This window comes from Peromyscus eremicus, chromosome 19 (assembly GCF_949786415.1).
Source record: "Peromyscus eremicus chromosome 19, PerEre_H2_v1, whole genome shotgun sequence".
Classification (NCBI taxonomy): domain Eukaryota; kingdom Metazoa; phylum Chordata; class Mammalia; order Rodentia; family Cricetidae; genus Peromyscus; species Peromyscus eremicus.
Window position 1 is genome coordinate 10,372,646 of NC_081435.1, and position 18,025 is coordinate 10,390,670.

Consider the following 18,025-nt stretch of genomic DNA (forward strand, 5'->3'; position numbering starts at 1 on the left):
TGAGAAAGATCTAGAAGTGATGAAAACCAAACTAGTTAACAAAAATAAAGCTGTAACAGTGCAAACAAAACACACTTAAAATCACTTTTCAGGGGTTGGGGGGCGGGTGCACACTTCTTTAATCCTAGCACTTGGAAGAGGCAGGAGGATCAGTGTGAGTTTGAGGCCAGCCTGGTCTACAGAGTGAGTGCCAGGACAGCCAGGACTACACAGAGAAACCCTTTCCAAAAAAAAAAAAAAAAAAAAAAAACGAAAACCACTCTTCTGAAATGCTAGACAAGGTTTTGATGCCCTCCCTAACGGTACATGAGAGGCTGATTCAGCATTCCCGTTCCCTGTGTGTTTATTACAGAAGCAGACTTGACTAAATTACTATTTTTCCTGCTCTGAGGTTTTCGACTCTTTTTGCTACAAAAGTAGACCTACTGAATAGAAATGCCGTTCACAAGATCTAACTGGGATTCAAGAATGTCATTTCAGTCAGAGCAGCTCATGCATATGACCTCCATAGCAATGGTTTTTTACTGCCTTTCCTGTAGAAACACAAAGACAAACACACACAGGCACGCCTCTCTCACCTCCTACCTCCTCCAGAGAATGCAAGGCAACGCCATCTTTATTTCAGCACCTAGACTCAAACCTGGGCCATATTAGGCACATATTCTAGCATTGTTAGGCTCCTAGAAAAAAAGCAAAACATCACTATTGCACAACATTAACTGTATCCCAAGGATCTTAACAGAGTCAACCATCCACGGACTTCTGAACTTGAATGCTAACAAATCATTATATCAACTCAAATGGCATTGTAGTTCTGAAAAGATCATATTCACGTTTATATGTTTTAAAATAATCTTTAAGGTGGATTCAAGTAAGTATTTTCTGTAAGTCCTTGGGAGGTTTACTTTTGAGATGCTGCATGTCTGTTCTAAAGTCTTATACCCATCATGCTAGATTCTGTCAACAAGATTTTCAACCCAACATGATTTTAACAAGACCTTCTGGGTTTGTGTTCCAAAGCTATTGCATGGTATCTAATTAGATTTTTGTTTTGTTGTTTTTTGTTGTTGTTGTTTTGTGGTGGGTAGTTGATTGGTTGGTTTTGTTTTTGTTAAATAGAAGGATACTACTTATCTGTGTGCAAGTGAATGAGATAGCCGAGAAATTCCTTTTTCTTCTTCTGAGGGTTTCTTTCTGTGCGTTTCTACCGGCCCACTAGTCCCCTTCGGTCAGTAGTGGTTTCTGTTTGATGGTTTCTGTAAACACTGCGGTTGGCGTCCCATAACCCCACCCCCACCCCCACCTGTCAAGCTGCAGATGGATTCCAGGCTACTGTCACAGCCAAGGACAGCCTCCTCTCATTCCTGACCATGGCTGGTGGCTTTATCTTTCTAAGAATTCCCATAAACAATCCAGGGCAAACCAAAGCCACAGATTCCCCATGAGTGGGTAAAATCAACCGTCCTAGTACTGAATTCCCACAATGAAGGGCTGTCCTTCTCGGTCCCAGAGGGAAGAGGACTTTTCCAGATCGATCCTGCTTTCTCACTCTGTCGTCCTGGGTGTTAGTTACTTCTCTCTTTGCTGTAAGAAAACACCCGACAAAGGCAACCTAAGGAAGGTTTTATTTTCTCTCACAGAAGAAGAGCGCGGTCTGTCGTGGTAGGGAAGGCATTGAGACAGGAGTGTGGGGCAGCTGGTCACATTGTACCCCCCAGTCAGGAAGCTGAGATATTGAAGGCTGGTGCTTGGCTCCCCTTATCTTATTGTTCAGTCCAGGCCCACAAATCTCTCCCACCCACGGTCCTGCAGCCGCTTATAAAATAATTACTCAGAGGCTTATATTAATTACAAACTGTTTGGTCTATGGCTCAGGCTTATTGCTAGCTAGCTATTACATCTTAAATTAACCCATTTCTATTAATCTATGGTGCCTTGTGGCTTTGCCTGTATTTCATTACATTTTGCCCCTTCCCCAGCCCCTCTTTCCCGGGCCCACAGTGTCTCCCTGACTCTGCCTTTCTTTTCCCTGTATCTTTGCTTGGATTTCCTGCGTGGCTATAACCTGTCTTTCCATAGGCCAGAGCAGCTTCTTTATTAACCAATGGTAGCAACTCATATTCACAGCATTCAGAAAGACCATCCCACAGCAATGGTGCCACCCACATTCAGGGGCAGGCGTCCCTGTGTTAAATCTTTTGGGAATCACTCATATGCATGCTCAGAGGTGTGTTTCCATGGCGACACTTAGTCCTGTCAAGTGGACAATCATGACTGTCACACTTTGAGTGGACACAGAGATGCTCACTAGTGGCTTCTAAGCTTTCTAGCTTCACAGCCACCCTTGAAAAACTGGGAAAGTCAGAGAATTTTGTCCATCATGAACTAGGCTCAACCACAGCCCTCCCTCATTTGGAGAGTCACCCATAAGCTCCAGGAAACTGATATCCTCCCACTCTTTCCCACTCTGCCCTTATTACACACACACACACACACACACACACACACACATACACACACACACATACACACACATACACACACACATATACACATACACACACACACACACATACACACACATACACACACACACATACACACACACATACACACACATACACACACACATGTACACATACACACACACACATACACACACATACACACACACACACACGCACACATACACACACACACACATACACATACACACACACATACACATACACACACATACACACACACACACATATACACACATACACATACACACACATACACACACATACACACACACACACATACACACACATACACACACACACACAGTCCAACAATAATTTTAAAAGCCTATTCACTTCTCCACTCACATTTAACTAACAGTTGTATGAGTTGGCCTGTTTGATTTTTTATTGAATTTGTTCCTTGACATTTTCATGAATGTTGGCAGTGGGTTCTGATTACTCTCGGTCCCTCTCTTTCATTACTTCCTTTCCACTCCTAGAAATCTCTTCTCTCCTCAAACCCCATTTCCACACGCATGTGTTTTTTTCAGAGTTATGCTTTTCCAAGAGAAACTGGATACACAGCAGTTCACAGAGAAACATCCAGGCCCAGACAGAGTTGGTATTCTGGACAATGTAGTAAGAGAAATATAGTCCGTTAGGATGTGATGTACCACAGAGAAACATGACACAGGGAAGCATGAATAGCGGAAGTGAGAACATTACACCTGAGGAGGACTTTATGGAGAAGATAAAGTGAGAGAACTAAGAAAGTGAAGACTGAAAAAATTGCAAAGGGAAACGGGACACTGGGAACAAAGGCTCTGAGGTAGAGCACGGGGGCATATTTGTGGTGGCAGAGTCATATACAGATCATGGACAATGGATCAACATGCCACCTCCCCACAACACTCACTGGATGCCAAGGGAGCCTTCAGCTAAATGATAGCGGACATGAGTCAGTGGGAGGGAGTGTCAGGCTAGCAGGGCAGCAAGGCCTGCCTATACATCTCAAAGCAGGATGATCACGTTTTGATCACTACTTCGACCCAAGAGTAAATGTTTTCCCCCACTGCACAAGTTTCTTTTTGCTACTTTTGCATCTTTTTTCCATTTCTCCTCTACTTCGCGATCAATTAACGATTTCCTTCAAATATTGAGGGTAAGGGACTCTGTCCCCACAGTCACAGGTCCTAGTGCCCTGACTCACAGAAGAACGTGTGGGGAGCTGTTGAGTGAGACACTGACTCACTGTGGTAGGCTGAATCAGTCTTCTAACGATTGGCATCTCCAGCAGTGCTCAGAGCTGTGTCTGCCTCCAGGGTGTGGACTGTTTATTAACGGCTTGTTGCCTCCTCTGCTGACTTTACCACTCCGCAACTCTCAGAAAGGCAACAGTACCTGCGCACCTTTCCATTAGGGGTTCTTAGCCTATCAGCACTTTCTTCCCAGTCCATAAGCTGCATTTGGCTTCTGGTCCAACAAACTGGAGAATCCAGACACTCCAAGGCCCCAGTTCTCACCGCCTGACACTCATACCTTGGCCTCTGGGCCACAGGACACAGCTCCTTCCCCAGGACTGAGGAGATGACAATTCTGTTGGTTTCTCCACCTTCAGGGTGATGAACTCTGTTCTCACTTGGCTCCTGGACTCTTACAGCTTCACCCTGTCCCTCCCCGTCCCAGCCACACTCAGTTCCATATATATCCTGGATTCTTAAGTCTCTCAACCATCAGCCAGAGTGCTCCACATCCTGACTCACACTTGCTATCTTTGTTTGGCTGCAGGGTTGCTAAGGAAACACACATACACAAATCACATGTATATGCATGTGAATGCATTCACACACAGAGAGAGGCAAGAAACACACATCACAGACCAGCATTTTCTAACTAATCTATCAACTCAATCACGATGAATATTCAAAGCATTCTCCTCCATACTACTCATTTTTTCACTCATAATTAAAGCTTGGTCCAACAGATTTTTGTTGATCATCCAGTATGACCCCGAGACCAGGACAAGTCTACCACGACTATCAGATGATCCCTACTCTTGTGGAACTAGCAGACTTAAGACAGAGCGATGGGTAGAGCAGTTGACCTGGGTGAAATAGCCATGCATCACAGTGATTGCTGCTACACACAGCAGTTGTGCATACGGAAAATCCTAATGTGAGATTGAGGATGATTCCTGTGGTCTGGCTTGGGTAGCCACCACCCACTGTACCGAGCATGTGAGGAATGAGCACATTTGCTCTGGAGAGGCAGTAACAAGGCAGGGAAATCCTTCTCTGTCAGTGTGCTGAGGTGACAGCTCTACCGCATCATCACAGTCATTTGAGGTTCCCATGCAATATCCTCTGGGTGATGGCCCAAGTTTGAAGCTTAGAAGGAAAAACTGTGACAGGTCTGCACAGTAGAAACAGCTGCAGATTATGTCCGGGGTCAAGGAAGAAGATGAAAATGAAAACACACCTCAAAAGGCACATCATTGCATAAGCAGGCAGGGGAAGGGTTAAGAAAAAACAGGCAAGATGGCTCAGAGATTAAAGGTACCTCCTCACTTCCGTACGTATACCCTCCGACTTCCTGCCTTGACACATGCACCTCCCCTACCACACACAACGACAAAATAAATATAAAATCATTTTTAATAAGCAAAAGGGAAAAAGCCAGAGAGAGAGTACTTGACCATTCCTTCCCCACAAATCTAAAGTAAAAACAAATTCCTCCCTGTATTATCCCTCTAGGTTATGAGGGAAAATTCATATTTTGTTCTGTGTCTTTGTATTACTTGCTTACTTAGACTTATCTATCTATCATCTATCATTTATGCATCTATCTATCTATCTATTTTTATAGTGTTAGTGTTATGGGTAGAATGTCAAATGTTCTCAGAAGCATGTGTTCAACCACTTGGTCCCCGGACGGTGGCGCTGTTCTGGGAAGTTGCAGAACCATTGCTAGACTGGATCTAGCTAAAGGAAGTAGTGGGCTGCCGGAGGTGGACCTTGAGGTTTCACAGTCCAGCCCCACTTCCTGTGCAGTCTCTCCACTTCCTGGCAGAGGGCTTAATGTAAACAGATACCTTTAGTTCCTACCACATGCCTTCCCTGTCATGATGGATTCGATCTTTCAAACTGTGAGCCAAACAAACCCTTCTGCCCTTCCTTAAGTTGCTTCTTGACAGGCATTTTGGTCATGGCAAGAGGCAAGGCAGGGCTTCAACCCAGGGTACCAGTACCTGCTAGGCAAGCACTCTACCACTGAGTCACATCCCCAACTTAGTACCTTTTACTAATCAAAGTTCTGTGGGTAAGTTTACTGACCATAGCAACCTCATGTCTTATAAAAGTCACACACTTTTATGATTTTCATGGGAGGTATTTTCTTAGGACAATAGCCAGATCTGGCTTTCAAAGTCTCAAAGATTAACTCTAATAATGCACTTAGAAGGATTGTCACTGGACTTAAGTGGCTATCTATCTATCTGACCTTTCTTTAGCTAAGAAGTGTCAATGTATAAAAAGATGTCTGAGGCCAAGAGATGGTGGGGAGAGGAGGCAGTGGTGGTTGGGAGGAGATATGCTAAATTTTATTGACCTTTATAAAACCTTTATGCTTTATTTTAGGTGATATTAAGAGTGAATCCAAGACTAATCACTTAAAGATTATTCTCATCTCCTTTATGGAAAACAGGTTAATTTTAGTGTGTGTGTGTGTGTGTGTGTGTGTGTGTGTGTGTGTGTGTGCCTGTGTGTACATATGTGCACCACATGTGTGCCTGGTGCCCACAGAGGTCAGAAGAGGGAGATGGACCCCTGGGAACTGGAGTTACTAATGGTTGTGATCCACCATGTGCGTGCTGGGAACCAAGCCCAGGTCCTCTGCAAGAGCAACAAGCCGTCTTAACCTCTAAGCCCTCTCTCCAGCCCAACTTCAATGTATTTGAATATAGTTATTTGAACAAAATATGTTTTGAGCTAGTGAGTTATAAGCATCTAAAGAAAATGTGTGTACCCTGCTTTAGGTAGGGAGCCTGGGAGTTAAAATGTTCACATCTTGTCAACATTTCCTTTTATCCCAAAGTCCATCTTTACTGTTTCATTGGAAATGACCATATTTGGCTCTATATGCGGAGATTTATGAAATAAGTTTAACCTCATTCCAGTCTGAAGAAATCAGAAGCTAAAGAGGTAGATATGATTATCTGATTCTCAGAAAATCCCTTCAACTGAGCCCCATGCTTAGAATTTCCAAAGTGATGACATCATGTGGTGCACGTAAGGACTGACACTTCTCAAGTCCTAGGACAGACATCTATCTAATGGAGGGAATGCTGCCTGTGGCTTGCTTTAACAGCCCCCAGAGGCTGCTGAATAATTCAGCAGAAATAAACTCTGTATTAGCTAGTTCCTACCCTGGAAGCTACAATTATCTTCATTAGCAAACAGCTCCTGCAGGCTTGATAATGAAGCATTAAAAAAAAGTGTGTCTACGGGACTCAAAGGCAAGAGCACTCTTATGCAGAGCTGAGAGAAGGCTTCCGGGGAAGGTTTGCAAAAACACATTTTGGTAAGTCCTGCTGTCTTCAGTTAGGAGTTCCAGCACTGTGAAGAATGGGAATTGCCAAGGGTTCTGCTAGCACCCACACCTAGTTCAAGAGGAAGGAGCAGAAACTAAAAGTCCATCTTCTCTCTACATTTGAAATTGAGGGACAAAGAGTGAGGGATTCTCAGAGAAAAGAGGGAGCCACTTGTAACTGTAAAGTAACTCGGCTAGTTGAGCTAATTTTAGGGACAAACTGGTCTTGCCAGTTCCCTGTCAGCCCTCTATGCATAAAGGGTCTTCCACTACTGTCATATCAACCAGAAATAAACAAAGATGTCAATAAGCCGTGAAAAGTAAAACTTGTAAAGCCCCCATTAGCTAATGATTACGGCAAACACCTTTCTTTAGATGCTATACTGTGTTAATTCAAAATATATTTGTGCAGGTAACTAATGTAAATATATTCAAATACACTAAAATTTACCTGAGTGTTTTCCATAATACTTTATTTCTTACATGCAACAGGGGATTTTTTGAACCTGTCCTGACTCCAGTGTCTGGATGCCCATATTCAGTTTCTGCTTTGCAAGAGTTCACTTAACCAGGCCTGGTAGCACAGCTGTAATCACAAAGCTAGACAGCCAGGGTGAGGCAGGAGGATCTCAAGTCTGAGGTCAGCCTGGGTTACTAAGTGAGACTGTGTCTAAAAATAATGGTAATTATAATAACAATAGAATTCAATTTAACGTTTTACTCACTCTTGCAATAATACCGTTTTGATTTTTCACAGCTATCAGAGTCCTTAAGCGCTGGCCACTGCAGAAAGATTCATAAAGATTTTCTGATTTTACTCCTACAGCAGCTCAGCCCAATGTATTGGACGTTAGCGACCGAGTTCAGCAGGTCAAAGACCTGTCTCTTTTGCCCTGCTGTGTGAGCCTTCCACTGTCTCCACGCAGAGCCAGAAAAGTTGCAAACCTGCTGGAAAGGGCCGCAGAGAAGAGGTGAGAGGCCTTTACAGGGACACTACCGAAGCCTGGCTCCCAGCAGCAGGCCCCATGCCGCGTGGCCCGCGTGTCTCCCGGTCGCCACCTGCGCTGGTTCCCGCGTCGCCAGCCTTGCGATTCTGGGTTCCCCAGTTCCGCTCCTTAGATCCTCAGTCCTGGGGTCTGGACCCCAGGCTAGTAACTAGGTTCTCTACTCTGATCCGGGAGGAGGAGGGGGATCGGGAAGGAGACACGACGGGGCGGGGCCAGCCACCCAAGGTCCCCAGGAGGGGACGTCACGGCCCCAGGTGCGGAGGGCGGGAACTGGCTCGCACCTCCCCGCGGAGCGCATTCCCCACCTCCAGGCTGCGGGCGGGCCCCCGGCTACCCTTTCTGACCCGGCCACACCTGGAACCGCACCCGGGGCAGGGCTGAGGCGCCGAGGGGCGGCCACAGGAGGGACCTGGCCAGGAGGATCCGCCGGCGAGGCCCGGAGGCGAGGGCGCGGCGGAGCGAGGCGATGGCGCGGAGCCCGGGCGGCCGGGGCGTCCTGCTGCTGCTGCTGGCGGTGGTAAGTGCAGTGACCCCCGGCGCCCCAATCGGGAACACGCCCGGTGTCCCCCGCGGTGGGACAGCGCTGGGCCCGACCTGCGGCGAGCCGGGTGGGCAGAATTCACGCTCGATCAACTCTCCCTTTGGCCGTCACACTCAGGCCCCAGTGACCTTTCCTAACTGTGATCTGTGGGTACGGTGAGCCCTGGGGCAGGGAAACCCCTTCTTGGGGGCTCCCGACTTTGTTTGGAGCCTTCTGGACTAGGAAACATGGAGGCGGTGGGAAGCCCCACGCGCACCCTTGTGCAAGTTCGCTAAAGTTCCCGCAGTTTCCCAGCTCTTGCAGCTCCTGCTGACAACGGTCAGTGAACCGGGAAACCAGGAAAGACCTGAGTTCCTAGAGTGAAAAATGGCAACTAAAAATGCCTTCTTTAAAAGTGTTGCTTACAGAGCTTAAAGTTTTATTGTTACAGTGCTTTGGTCACTGGCCTGAACAATTAGTACTTCCCCGTATAAAACATATCTAATAACTTTTATAATTTAGAGGAAAATTGAAGCCACCATCATCAAACTGGGTTTTCAGAAACGGCCTTTTTAAAGAAAAGGGCCTTCCGCCCTAGAGGCAAGGTTCAGACCCAAGGTCTATGGTTTTGTTTGGTGTCTATGCTCAACTTGGATTTTAAATGGCTGTGTTCGTTCGTTCGTTTGTTAGCTAACAAAGTTGCATATAATTTAGGAATGTCTGTGACTTTCAGAGATTTGCCAACTGGGTTTTAATCAAGTGTGGGATCATATCGAGGAGACTTCACAGACAGGTTCAGAGAGATTAGGTATACAAAATGATACCTCGTTTTCTTACATCATTATTGTGACTTTAAGAGCAAATACTTTCATCCTATTGGAAATTCTTGCCTCTGAACAATGAATTTAGAGTAGTGGTGGTGGAGGGGAGGGAGGAAGGGGGGTTGTAGTTAGAGAGTGAGAGAGAGAGAGAGAGAGAGAGAGAGAGAGAGAGAGAGAGAGAGAGAGAGAGAGAGAGAGAGAGATAGATCCTGGAATGATGATAGGGGTGTAGAAAACAGTAGTTTGGTTTGTTTGTCTTTTAAGGCACACCAGAGAAAAGATGAGTAAATTCAATCCAAAGATTTCAATGAACTCACTTTCCATAGAGAGCTTGATAATGAGGAACTGCAGGCTGTAGGTACAGTTTGTTTTCATGCTGTTTGGTTTTGCTTTGCCTATGTTGTTGAGGTCATTTTTCATCAGATTTTTCTATGACATAATGTTGGGCTTTGTTTTTGGCCCAAGGAGTGACTTTATCCCTCACCTTGCTGCTTCCTAGCTAAGGGGAATTCCAAGCCAGCAGTTCTGGGCTCACCTGGAATGGTCAGTACAAATTCTCCCCCTATAAAGAAAAGAAAGTCTATGCAATGTCCACATGGTATAGCAAGCAACCAGTTCATAGGCTCGCAAAGGAACGGGTAAGTTTAGACTTTCCATTTTAGCATTCTACATATTTTTACTTTATTAGACAGTGATGGGCTACTCCTTTGGAAAGGAACAGAATTTTCGGACTAGTCTGTGTATTTCTAGAGTGCTTTTTGTGATATAAACCCAAAGGGGTGTGGTGACCTATGAAGAACAGTAGACAAACAAACAAAAAAGAACAGAAGGCATTTTGGCATTCTGTTCTCAGTTTATGTGAGGTTGTGGGAAGCAGAAGCTGTGGATCCTTCAAAGGAAGGAGTGTAAGTTGTAGCCAGTTTGGTCAGTTCAGCTGCACATAACAGCATTTACGCTAGCCTGTTCCAGGAAAAAAAAAATTTAGGACTAGAGAGAGCTCAGCTGATGAAATGTTTACCCTGCAAGTAGGAGGTCCTGAGTTCAATTCCCACAACCCATGTAAGAAGTGCCGAGTGCAGAGGTGTACCCTTAAAATCCCAGGGCTGAGGAGGCAGAGGCAGGCAGACTCCCTGAGGCGTGATGGCTGGCTGGCCTAGCCTGCTTGGCAAGTTCCAGGTTTAGTGAAAGACCCTGTCTCCAAAGACAAAATGGATGGCCCCTAAGGAACGACCCATGAGGTTAACCCCACACCTACACAAGTGTACAAACACACACACACACACACACACACACACACACACACTCCAACACATGTGAGCACAGGCACCCACATAAAAAGGGATTTATTTCAGAACATTATAGTTTGAGTCCACCTGGAAAAAAGGATTGAAAAAACCTACAGTCATTTGAGCTGTTGGAATTTCAAAGTCACAGACCCAGCCACTAGGGAGCTGCCGCCTCACCTGTGAGCATGGGCCAGAGCCACAGGGTCACTTCCACAGTCTGGAGAACACTGTGAGTGGAATGCGTAAGGAGATATTTGTCTGTGTCTTGCCTCCGGCCACCCGTGGATCTAGAGACTAGACAGCAAAGGATGAATAAGACTGCCACAAAAACCTACCTCATCCACATCTGTGCACCAGGGAAGTAGCAGACATGCAGCCTCCCTCAAGAGTCATGGGAGTACAGGGGCAGCGTCCTCACCTAAAATGCTCCCAGACCCTAGGCTTTCTGAGCACGGTGGAGCGCAAAAGGTTTTGGATTTCAGAGCTTTTCAGACTGGAGTTTTGTATTGGAGATGCTTTGTCAATAAAGTCTGCACATATATTGGTTTTGTTAAACAAAAAACAAAAAACAAAAACTGAAATCTGATACATATCTGGTCCCAAGCATTTCAGTAAGGCCCAGCTCAGAGTGGCTGAACCCACATGTTGAGCACTGAGCCTGCTGAGGAGCCTTTAGTGGTCTTTGGCTTGCTCCTTCAGTAGCACACCACAAAGTAACTGTTGATTGTCACCCACATTTAGACCAACTCTGTCAAAATGAGAGAGTTTCCTGAATAAAACCCAAGAGGCTTCCTCTTCAAGTGTTTGTCTGGGATCCCTCCATCATAAAGTTCTCCACAGATAGAATTCAGGTGGTGTCTAGAAATTCAGGAATTTATTATGTACATATTCCCAAATTTGGGGACTTATGTACAAATGTACTCCTAAATGTGGGGACTCGTGTACACATGTATTCCCAAACGCAGGGACTTATGTGCACATGTATTTCCACTATTCTCTAGCTGAGATTTCTCATTTGTCTAGTTGTGACAAGGTGACCACATTAGCAGAACTCATGGCATTTTCACAGTATGGTTCAACATTTTAATGTATTAGTTATTTCAAAATACCATCTATTTTAAATATCACTAATAAACCCTGGTAGACTCTTTAAACTCATGTTTCAGTAGAAAAGTATGTGAAATTACTATCACTTTTTTAGTTTATAAATTCTAAGTTAATTTTAATATACTTGGGCTTATAATGCAATATGTTGTACACATTTTAAAGCCATTCTAAGAGGGCAGACAGCTGTGGTTTCAGTGGGTGCCTCGATTTTGCCTTAACCGAGTTTGTGTTTTAAAAGTCAAACTCGATGCTATGGGTGCAAACCCACCAGTGTTCTGTGTGCTGATGTATTTAATAGCGTATTCTTTCACCAGGCATATAAGAAAGTACTAAAACTGGGTGGCCTAAAACAACAGATGTTTACTGTCTCCCAGTTCTAGAGCTGGGAGACCCAGGATCAAGGTTGACAGGGCCCTGTTCCCTGCGTCCCATCATGCCTCTTTCCAGCACTTGACAGCTGGCAGGCTGTCTTTGACACTCCTCTGCAACACATCACTCTGGTCACCCATCCTCACGTGGCAGTTTCTCTTGGTCACCTCTTGCTGTCTGCCATCCCCCTCTGTGTGTCTGTGTCCAGGTTTTAAGAGAACACCAGTTATCCTGAGTGAGGTCCAGCCCCAGGGGCTCAGCTCGGGGAAATCTGCATAGACCCTTGTTTCGAAATCATTAGCATTTCAACATCTTCTTTTAGGGGATACAGTTTAACAAGTGGGCTCCACAAATTGCCAGCAATTAGATAATTATGTGTATACTATGCAACTAAATTGCACAGATTTGAGAATAAAGTACAAACGCACAGTGAATGTTAACACTCACAAGGATGATTAGATATTCGTGAATTTCGAAAAACACATCTCATGTGTTTTGGTTTCTAAAAATTAGTAAATGGGGAAATGCCAACAGCTTTTTTTTTATTATAAATTTAAGTCAAAGTACTTTACCTGGAAAATGAGGCTATGCCCATCTAAATTCTCCCCTATGGTGAGGGATTCTTAAGCTGAACTCAAGTCTCTAAGGCTGGGGTTCAGAAAGACGTATTTACAGAAACTCCAGTTGATCCTAGTGTGAGAATGAGAATTACTGTCTACATTTTCCAAAATAGTTGGCACTGTACCAGTGCCCACACGGGGAACTGTTACACATTCGAGCCGGGTATGGTGGTACACATCCATAATCCCAGCACTTAGGAGGCCAAGGCAATAGAGTCATGAGCTCCAGGCTACCCTGGGCTACATTTTAAGTTCCAAACCAGCCTAAACCAGTTCCAAACTACGCAACTAAACTAGACCCTGTCTCAAAAAAAAAAAAAAGTCAGATGTAGATTGATAATTTTTTCTTCAAAAATTGTTTTTTGGTTTTTTTTTTGTTTTTGTGTGTGTGTGTGTGTGTGTGTGTGTGTGTGTGTGTGTGTGTGTGAAAATGTATACCACAGTGGAAGTCAGAGGGCATCTTCAAGCCTTCTCTCCTTCTACCGTGTGTGGCGGGATCAAACTCAGAACCCTGGGCCTGCATCAAACACCTGCTCCACCGCTGGACCATCATACTGGCTTCTGAGTTGATATTTTTTAAAAAAATCAAATTCTGTTAAAAATTAGCCCTTAGAGATTTATTTATTTTGTGTATGAGTGTTGTGTCTTCATGTATGTAAGCACACTACATGCATACAGTGCTCATAGCGGCCAGAGGAGGGCATTGGGTCCTCTGGGTCTGGAATTCCGGACAATTGTGAGGTACTACATTGTGCCCTGAGAGCCAAATCCAGGTCTTCCTTCCGCAAGAGCAGCAAGTGTTCTTAGCCACTGAGCCATTTCTCCAGTCCCCCCAAATTAGAAGCCTCAGTTGAAAGCCCAAATGAGCTATAGATGTAGGTAAGCCTCCTGTTAACACAGCTTTTTCTCCACGGGTTCCACAAAGCTCAGCTGCTTTGGAGCACATTTTAACCATATGTCTGTGATGAAAGACATCTTCCCAGCTCAGTTCATCCTAACATTTCCGAAGGATACTTGGTACGACAACATTAAACCTATTCACTTCAAAACCCATTGAGCTTTTTTTTATAGGTAAAGTTTGATAATTAGTATACAGGAATTTGGGGTGCCAGGATGTATATCCCACTGTAATGGTAAGATGAGAAATGCCTGTAAGAAAAGAAACCAGCTATATATAACCACTTGGTGCTAGGCAATGTGGAGACACAAGAAGTCTATAGCAAACACATGTCCTGCCCGCATGATGCTCTCACAGTCTCATAAACGGCACAATGAAATGACTAATTTCCCACTGGATACAGATAAGAACATAGATTAACACAGGACAGAAGGAGCAACCAGCCCAGCCCTGGCTGTCCCAGACTAGATAGGAGAATAGTTATAAATTGATGAGATGGCAGAAAGAGGGAGAAAATTGTAGATTGAGATGACTATGCACAGGCCCGAAGGCCTGTTCTGTGGAGGAGCTAGAAGAGTCCATGTTGCCTTAACATAGACTGTAAGGCTGAGGAATGTATAGGATGTACATAGGATAGCCTCCAAGCTAATGGAAGAGATCGGAAAGACTCTTTGCCAATGGGTGTTCTGGGGAGGCATGTTACAGCTTTATAGTACTGTGAGCGCATGCCAACAGAAGCAACCTAAAGAAGGAATGATTTATTGTGGCTCTTTGCTCTGGAGAGTTCTGTCCATAACCACGTTTTTCTGAGCAAACAGGATGAAAACACAGTCAGTGGGTGCCTCACTGGAAGACATCATGTGGGGCTAGAAGCTGGGAAGGGAATAGCAGCAGCTGAGTGGGTACAGGCCCCGGGATCAGATGAGGAAGAAGGTTGGGAAGGCAGTTGTGGCCAGGCTGGATATCACTGACCTGGACACCCCACTGTTTCTCCCTAATCAGTTTCCTCAGCATCGTAGCTTAACCTAGCCCCAATGTGTCCCGAAAATCTAGCCTTCCAGACACTCACCCTTAAGCCTTACTCCTCCTCTGCCTCCTTCCCATGTTGTCCCCATGCCAAGGATGAGCCTCCACCCATCTGCCTCATTTCCATTATCCTAGGATGCCCCTCCTTCTGTTTCTCCTGGCTTATTCCTTTCATCTTCAAACTGTCTCCTGCCTGTGTCGTTATACTGTAGAACCAGAACATCATTCAGAAGCACAGCGGCAAACTCCTCATTCGAAGCTGGAGGTGACTCATTCCTCACAATCAGCAAGCATCCTTCACACTTTGTCTGATTTTCAGCCTGCCAGCGTCATATGGTGGGTGCTAGATGCTAGACACAGCACTTACTGTGCATGTGTTCGAATCTCTGTCCTCTGATCTGTCTTCTATCTACACAGACCAATTCTGCACCCTCCCCAAAGCCACGCCCATTGCCACCTCCTCCCTCCCAGCAGGAAGTACCTTCTGCCTCTGTAGGTTCTGTAGAACCCTGTTTGTAGATGGTTTTCACACAGTTAAGATTGTCTCCCTCTGTGGTGTGCGCTTCCCCCCCCCGGCCCCCCCCCCTGCAGCTTTTAGTTCCAGTTAATCATGGTCTATCATGCTAGAAAACTTTTAGATGAAGAGTTCAAGGTATAAACAATGCGTAAAATTTAAATACTTTTCATTGTTGTACATCATTGTGGTCGTCATTATAGCTGCTGTTCATCTCTTACTATGCCTAACTTATAACTTTCTGACCATATGATTATATCAGAAATAATCTCATAGACACAGAGGTCAGGATTACCTGGGGTCTCAGGCATCCATGGGGCCTGTGACCTGTCCCTCTTGGGAGGAATAATGACTTCCTTATTTCTCTCCTAACTCAACTCTGAGAGTCATTAGAGTGGCATCCCTGTTGCGTATGCCTAGAAACTCATTAATTCCTTGGACACAGAAATGGTCCTTCAAAATGAGTTCATTTCTTCCTGTGCTTGAGAAGCTAGCAAAGCAATTGGAATTTCACTAAAGAATTTGCAAATAAAATTGGAGCTTATTATGTTAAGCAAAAATAGACCAATTTCAGACGAAATTGCATGTTTCCTCTCACACATGGAATTGCTATTTAAATGATATTTATGTGGAACAATAAAAGTTTTCTGGGTTTTTTTTGTTGTTGTTTTTTATTTGTTTTTAAAAGAGGGCTAGAAGAGGGAATGAAGAGGCATAAGCAAAGCAGGAGGGAATCAAGAGGGTTATGGGATATCTGTCATAGAGCAGACTCGAGGGCTGTTTGGAGGGAAGGGGAGGACAAACAAGGGGCCGGGACCATGGGGGAGAAGGTAGACCAGAGTACAGTCATGTACATATTATAACATGCCACCTGAGACCCATTACTCTGCATAATAACAGGGGGAGGGAGGCATAAATATTGAGTGCCCAGATAGATTGAGTAGGAAATACGGGACTCCCACACACTTCACACTCATGAATTGTGTGGGTGCAAAACAGTCTTCTGGGTGCACTCACACTCTCCCGTGATCGTGAAGCTTACGGTGGGGAAGAGGAGTGTGGGCAAGAGAGTGTGATAGTTGTACAGCTGATAGCATCCCTGACGTGCCAGGGCACAGAACTGCAAGATAATGTAAAGGAAAATTTACCTAATTGCATGGCTAGAATCTTGCAAACGTGTTCGTGCAGCTCTCCAAGCCCTTCCATATTGCCCGTCCACTTTTCTGGAGACAATTGTTGGGTCAGTTTGCAGTGGCTCCTGGCGTCGACCTTCCCGGCAGACCAGTGCCATCTAGTGGTGGGAAGAAGGCTGCAGTCTTAAACCTCGGTGATGAGGAAGATCTGTTTCCCTCATTTTATTTTTATTTTAGTTTGTAGCTGTACATTTTCTCTGGTCTGCCCAGCTCCCACAGCCGCTCGGACCAAAATAAACACATACAGGCTTATATTATTTTTAAACTATGACCATGGCAGGCTTCTTGCTAGCTAGCTCTTTTATCTTAAATTAACCCATTTCTATAAATCTATACTTTGCCACGTGACTTGTGGCTTACCAGCATCTTTACATCTTGCTTCTCCTGGCGATGACTAGCAACATCTCCTCTGCTCTCTTTTCTTCTCCTATCTCTACAGTTTGAATGTATTGCCTAACCTTATTCTGCCTTGCCATTGGCCAAACAGCTTTATCTATCAACCAATCAGAGCAATACATTTTCACAGCATACAGAATGACATCACCCATCATTAGTGTCATTTTCAGAAATAACTGTACTGCAACTTAAAAAAGAAGAATAAGATAGAAACAGCCCACAGTTTTCACTTGTCCAATAAAGTGGAGGACACTACACACTTTACCTTCTGTTTTGTCTGATTCCAAAGGCATTTGTGGCTGTTAAGAGAAACGTGACAATAAAAAATGATAATTTTTTTTAATGATAAATGTCCAGGATTGGTGAGACTTGTAAACTTGAAGGAGAGACAGAAACCAGAGGGAAAATACTTTTTAAAGCAGCTTTGGGCCTGGAGAGATGGCTCAGCAGTTGAGAGTACATTCTGCTCTTGCAGAGGATCCTGTTAGGTCTTCGCACTGCAGGGGACAGCTCACAACTGTCTGTAACTCCAGCTTGAGTGGATCTGACACCTTCTGGCCTACACACACACACACACACACACACACACACACATTTCTAAAGCTATGGCACATGATTAGCACTTAAAAGGTGAAGTCTTGTATAATTCACAGTGCTCGAATTTCATCATATAGAAATCATGCCTGCACACAGCTCTCTGTATCAAAGCGTTCATTATCTGGTTTATAAATTGCCCAGGCTCAGGCTTTTGCTCTTTCCCTGGCTAGCCTGTGATTTTTAGGCATTGGCTTTGGAGACAGGCCTTCAAGGCTGAGAAGCACCTGGAAAGTGAATAGAAATGCACGTTCCTGGGCCACACCCAGACCTATTGAACAGGAAGTCTAAGGTGGGGCCAAGCAGTCTTCATTGTAATTCTGATGCCACCCAAGTGTGAAAAACACTGTTCACATCTCTGTATGGTGAAAAATGAGAGTGCAAAGATTAAACATTATAAAAACCTAACTTTGTTAGCCACTGTGATGTTTCTTAGAGAATAACCTAGGGATGCTAATAAAATCCACAATGAATGAAAATGTATTTTTGACTTTTTTGAGGTTTCTGTTGGTTTGTCTAGGAACTGGCCATGATGACACAGAACTTAACTGCATATAAAAATTCCTTACAGGATAGGACG